Source organism: Tupaia chinensis, unplaced genomic scaffold (genome assembly GCF_000334495.1).
Source record: "Tupaia chinensis unplaced genomic scaffold, TupChi_1.0 Scaffold000127_2, whole genome shotgun sequence".
Classification (NCBI taxonomy): Eukaryota; Metazoa; Chordata; class Mammalia; order Scandentia; family Tupaiidae; genus Tupaia; species Tupaia belangeri.
The window spans coordinates 3,575-10,368 of record NW_006159596.1 but is presented as its reverse complement, the minus strand read 5'-3'; positions in this window follow the sequence as shown (position 1 = coordinate 10,368).

The following is a 6,794-nucleotide window of genomic DNA, read 5'->3' as shown; positions in this document are numbered from 1 at the left end:
TCCGGGACTTGAACCACGGCCAGCCATGTGGGAGGCCAATGCCCTTAACCACCATACCACCTGCCAGCCCCTAAAAATAATATTTTAATAAACATAAATAAGAAAAAATTGACAGTTGCAGGTTTTAGAGGATGGGGGACATAAGTTTTTGCGAAATTATTAATAGTGATTTCCTGTATGTTTTAAATGTCCCTTAAAAATCGTATTAAGGGCTGGCCTCATGGCACAGTAGTTCAGTGTTGTGCAGAGGGAGGCGGATCCCACCTGGTTCACTGGGGCCCCTGTCCTGGCTCTGTTGGCCTCACTCCAGCCTCATATGCATGTGCCAGGGATCCTGATGGGATGACGAATTGGCAGAAAAGATTGTATTTCCTGAGACCAGCAGTTAGCGTAATGGCTATGTCGCTGGACTCTCATGTAGTCGACTGCAGTTCGAGTCCTGGACCTAGTGGCTTAAAACTCACACCGGGCGCATGTGCGTGCGTGCCCAAGATCCCAAGAGGAGAATGGAGGAGAAGGGACTGTGGTGTGGCCATCCCCCCTGAGGGGTGATTTCTCCTTTCTGTCTCTCTGTCTGTCTCTGTCTGGCGAGCGCATGTGCCCTATAGCAAAAACCTCTCCAAAAAAAAAAACCAAAAAAACAAAAAAAAGGTTGTATTTCCCAGCCCACCATGGGCAGGTTTCTCTCTCGCACACATCTTTTCTGCCATTAATGTAAAGAAATGGAACTTAAAAACCTGTATTTAAGAGATGAGTTTCTGAACTAGGAACATGGGGGACTCAGATTTCTAGCCTGGAAAGATAGTGACGTTATGGATAGAGGGAAGTATGGAGATTTATAAGAGACCATTAGGTACCACGGGGTTACCCAAATCGAGATGTTAACCACTGACTTGGAAAGTAGGATCTATATATCTTTTAAAAAGTAGTAAGTCAAGACCAGATATGCTGGCTTTTGTATTAGTATAGACGTAACATCGAAAGCCTTGGGTGGTTGTGGTTGATATTTTGGGGAGAGTGGAGAATGAAGAGAGAAGGTGGCTGAGAGTCGCACTTTGGGTGAACAGTCACATTTAAGGGTTTTGGAGAATTGTGTGAAGGCCACTGAAAAGAAAAAATAGGAAAAAAACACAGCCCAACAGGTAGCTATTATGAAAACCACATGAAAGGATTTTAGTAGGAGTGGTTAGTAGTGTCATTGGTTTGGAGAAGCAGAGTCAGGTGAAGAGTGAGTGGAGGTCAATGGGCTTGTCAGTTATGAAAGCTCAATGTTGCCTTTTCTTTTTTAAAGAGAGATTTTTGCTATAGGGCGTGTGTGCTTGCTGGCGAGACAAAGAGAGAAAGTGAGAAATCACCCCTTGGGGAGATAGCCATGTGCCAATCCTTTCTCCTCCATTCTCCTCTGGAGTTTTGGACATGCACGCACACATGCCTGGCGTGAGTTTTAACCTGCCAGGTATAGGACTCGAACCGTGGTCAACTGTGTGAGAGTCCAGCAGTGCAACCATTATGCCATCTGCTGGTCCCTTACCGTTGGCTTTTGAAGTACTGTTCAGTTGGTAGAGTGCAGAAGCTACACTGTAAATGGGGAAGAAATTAGTTTATCTAAATATTCCTTTTGAAATGAAGTAAAATGAGGTTTGGCTTCTAATATATTTAGTTAAAATTCCATTGCAAATGTTTGTATAATATGCTAAGCAAAAATCTTTTTTCCTTTGTATTCAAGATACTGCAATTCTCTAAAGATAAGGAATCTAAACCCTTGAAATCCGCTGTCATAAATAATATTTAAAATATAGATTGGGGGGACCAGCAGGTGGAGTGGTGGTTAAGGCACTGGATACTCCCACATGGCCGACCATGGTTCAAGTCCTAGACCTGGTGGCTTGCTTTCTCACATTCTCTCTCTCTCTCTCTCTCTGTGTCTCTCTCTGGTCAAAATAAAATAAATGAATGAATAAATAAAATTAAAATTAAATAATTAAAAAAATATAGAGAGTGGGGCCAGCCTGTGGCATGGTGGGTAAGGCAGCTGGATCCCATATGGCCAATTGTGTGGTTCAAGTTCTAGACCTGGCAGCTTCAGAAACACATTGGGTGTGTGCATGTGCATAGCCAACATCCCAAAAGGAGGGAGAAATAGAGAAGGGATTATTTTCCTCTCTCTCTTGATTCGTCTGCCTCTTTGTAAAATTAATGTTAAATTACTTTGTGGTGTCATGGACAGTGGGTGCTTAGTAAAAGCTATTTATATTTTTCTTTTAAAATTTTATAATTATTATTTATGACAAGGTGCCATGCCGCGATCCCCTTCCTTCAGCCTTCTAGCTTGTTGGAGCCTGAACACTTGTGCACGACTTGGCATGTTTCCGAACAGCTAGGCCAGGGGTTTGAAGGGAGATCCCCAAGTGGCTACTTGGTTCACTACTGACTGTGCCACTATGGCTGGACCAATAAGTAATATTTAAAACAGTTGTTCGTTAATATTCATTAGAAAAACTAGTGGCAGTAATTAATTGGCAGTCTTCTAAGATTGACTGCTGCTAGGAATTAGTGTTTTGCTTGATATAATTCAGTGGGAAGAGTCAACCAGCTCAGGGAGTCCGACCCAGGAATAACTTACATAAAGTGCAGACAGCACGAACCTCAGTCAGAGCGTACTTAAACTGTCTGTATGATTAAAAAATGCTGTACACAGGGTGGATCCCTACTCCCTATAGGATTTTCAGCTTAACAATAACCCACAATCCTCAGACCAGCTCACCACAGGATTTTCATGGTTCATGTCCTAAATGAATGCTGTCATGCATGTGACAAGATAATTTATGGTAAAACAACTTTCAGGAGAGCCATAGATCTCGTTGAGAATCTAAAAATAGCCATGCCCTTTCCCCTCTGAAAAAGGGCACATTTCACTAACACAATTTCGGTTTGATGAACCCTACCGGAAACCTATGCCTCAGCCCAGCCCATGATGGGCAGGGGGCTGGCTATGCTGCCACTCCAGAGGCTGAGGCAGGAGGATGGCAAGTAGTCTAATGGAAACCATCTAAATGGAAACAACAACAAAAGACTATTTTGTAGAATTTATTTTATTTATTTATTTTTTTTTGGAGAGGTTTTTCTACAGGGCATGTGCACTTACTTGTCGGAGAGACAGAAAGAAATCACTCCCTGTGGGGGGTGGCCATACCACAATCCCTTCTTTTCTGTTCTCTTGAAATTTTGGGTATGTGTGTGCATGTATCCCATGTGAGTTTTAAGTTGTTTGGTCCGGGACTCGAACTGCAGTTGACTAGGTGGGAGTCCAGTGACTGTTACGCCATCTGTTAGTCCCATGGAATTTTTGACCTTGAAGTCATAAGACAACTTTGTGAGCTTCATCAAATTATGTAACTTCCTGTGGCCTCAGTTCCCTCATGTGTACGATTAAGGGATTGGACCAACTATGATTCTCAAGTAACTCTCTCCTTGGTGATATCCACAGCCTTAACTACCACACCCCCTGCAGGCCCCAGACTTTAAAAAAAGAATAGGTAAAGGGATGAGTAGATGGCATAATGATTGCGTCCCTGGACTCCTACATGGCCGACTGCGGTTCGAGTCCCAAACTCAGTTGCTTGAAAATCACACTGAGTGAGTATGTGTGCATGCCCAAGAGTTCAGGAGGAGAATGGAGAAGGGACTGTAGTGTGGCTATACCCTGAGGGGGTGATTTCTCACTCTCCCTCTCACCATCTCTGTCACTTGCAAGCGCATGCACTCCAAGGCAAAAGCGTCGAAAAAAATAGGTAAATATAAAAAACAATAAAGTATAATAACATACCTAATTCATAGTAGTCGGGGGAAAAAAGGCGGTGTTATTCAAATTATTTTTTTGAAAACTTCTAGGCGATATGATCTATAGGCTTCTTTCCAACCATAATGGTTTATGATTCATTATACCAGATAAAGAGAAAATGCAAATAAAATTATCAGAGTAATCTAAAAATAACATTTAAAGCCTACATGATTTTGGAAACAATTGTATATTTACATCTCTCCCAGTGATTTTTCATGTTGGTTACTGTAGGACCGTAATATCATTTGGATAACACAAGTGAACATTTTATGGCCATTGGCGTTACCAATTTTTTTTTTTTTTTTTTTGCGAGAGATTTTTTGCTAAAGGGCATGTGCACTTGCCTGAGAGACAGAGAGACAGACAGAAAGCAAGAAATCATTCTTTCAGGGGATGGCCATGCAGCAATCCCTTCTCCATTCTCCTCTTGGAATTATAGGCACGCTCTTGCACCTGCCGGTTTTAGTTTTAAGCCTCTAGACCCAGGACTTGAACCATGGTTGACTACGTGGGAGTCCAGTGCCATCTGCTAGTTCCAAGCATACCAATTCTATAAAAAGGCCAAGTGTGGGTCCAGCAAGTGGTGGTGTGATTGGGGCACTGGACTTCCACTTGACAGACTGTGGTTCAAGTTCTGGACCTGGCAGCTTGAAACTTACACTGGGCACGTGTGCGTGCCCAAAATCCTGAGAGGAGAAGGGATTGTAGCATGGTCATTCCCCCTGGGAGGTGATTTCTCACTTTTTCTGTGTTTCTGGAGTGTACACACCCTATAGCAAAAATATCTCTCTAAAAAAAAAAACAAAAACAAAACCAAAAAACACCACCAACAACAAAAACAGGCCAAGGCTGTTTAATTACTTTTGGTTGTATGGTTACATTGTACTTTAATGATTATTTTATTGCCCGGAGGGTACTATTTTTGCCCGAGAGAGAGAGAGAGAGAGAGAGAGAGAGAGAGAAGAGAGAGAGAGAGAAAGAGAGAGAAAGAGAGAGAGAGAGAGAGAGAGAGAGAGAGAGAAGGCATTTCCCAGTAGGGGCATGGTCATGCCACATTCCCTTCTCCTCCACACTGTCGAGATTCTTGGGTTTGCATGCAGGTGCCCCAAGCATGTTTTTCAAGCCGTGCATGGCTGAGATTCAAACCACCGTTGACTATGGGATCTGGATCCGAATGTATAGCGCTTAACCCCTGTACTGCAGGCCAGCCCACCTGATTATATTTATTAAGACATTTTCAAAATGCAGAGATTGGAGAGGAAAAGAACTGATACCTTAACTATAATGAATTAAAATGAAAAGCACTGCTCAGAATTCTGTAACTGAAAGTTGGAGATCATTTACAAACTTTACCCCTTCCTTTAAGCTGTGAAATGTGACAAGTTCGGATTTAAAATGCTAATACAGATAATACAGAACTTCCTTCTGTATTTATCGTTTCCCAGTTAACGAACTACCCTGAATTTAGCAGCTTAAACAAACATTTATCATCTCCCACGGTCTTTGCTGGTTAAGGCGTTGGTGGGGAAGTGACTTGGCTTGCCTGGTTCTGGCTTGGAAGTCTTTCCTGAGCCCGCGATCTGTCAGCTGGGGCTGCAGGTGTCTGAAGGTGGGTCCCAGCGTGGTAGCTTGGGTGTGTCTGCCCTTTGCCATGTTCAGCACACAGAGCTGCTGTGTGTGTCCACGAGTGTGCTCACAGTTTGGCACTCGGGCTTCCTGCAGGAGCTAGGTAGGGTCCCAACCACTGCAGCTGCATTCTGTTTGCTGGAAGTGAGTATTTTAGCCTAGCCCACACTTCCTTTTCTTTTTAAAGAATTATTCATTTATTTAATTCCATTTGTTATTGTTTTTTAATTTGACCAGAGTGAGAAAGTGGGAAAGTGAGAAAGCAAGCCACCAGGTCTGGCACTCCAACCGTGATCGGCCTTGTGGGAATTCAGTGTCTTTTTTTTTTTTTTGGAGAGGCCAGACAGACAGAGAGAGACTTAAGAGACAGCAAGAAATCACCCTCCCAGGGGGGATGGTCATGCCACAATCCCTTCTCCTCCATTCTCCTCTTGGGATCTTGGGCACGTACGCACATGCGCCCGGTGTGAGTTTTAAGCCACTGGATCCAGGACGCAAACCGCGGTCGACTATGTGGGAGTCCAGCGACATAGCCATTACGGTAGCTGCTGGTTCCCGAGAATTCACTGTCTTTAACCACCATGCCAGCTGCTGGCTCTGATACTTTCAAAGGAAGAGGGGAATTAGGCTCCACCTCTTGAAGGGAGGAATATGAAACAATTTGTAGACAAGAAAATCCGTAAGTACTGAGTGCATTATAACAGATAAATAGTCCTTGTCACTTTGTGACTTGGGGAATATGAGAGGAAGGACTTGGGTTCAAATCCTAGTCCTGCCCTTCCCTGACTCAATGACCTTACAAGGAACCTTAGATTCCTCACATAGAAAATAAATGGACTGGCTGGTGGCATGGTGTTTGGAGTGCAGGACTCCCACGTGATTGACTGTGGTTTGAGCCCTGGGCCTGCTGACTTGCTTTCTCACTTTCTCTTATTCTCTCTTTGTCTCTTTGTGGTGAATTAAAAAATAATAATAAATAAAATTAAATAATTCTTTTAAAGAAAGGAAGTGAGCATGATAGTAATTATTTCATAAGAACATGGAGGGGAATACGTGGAAAAAATGAAGGTAAAGCATTTAGCATAGCGACTTATTTGGTAAGTATTCAGCAAGAGTTAGCTATTTACCTATTTCTTTCCTGCTTCGACTCAATAATAACTTTGAGACGGAGCATGTCCTTCTGTAATGTTATTAATAGAATATAAATTAGTTCTAATGTGTCTGCCATACTAGTCAGCCCTTAATCAGTTTTAAAATTCAGCTTATAAGTACTCCATATCAAAGACTTGAAAGATGCAAGTAAGTGTATATGCACATACAAGTACAC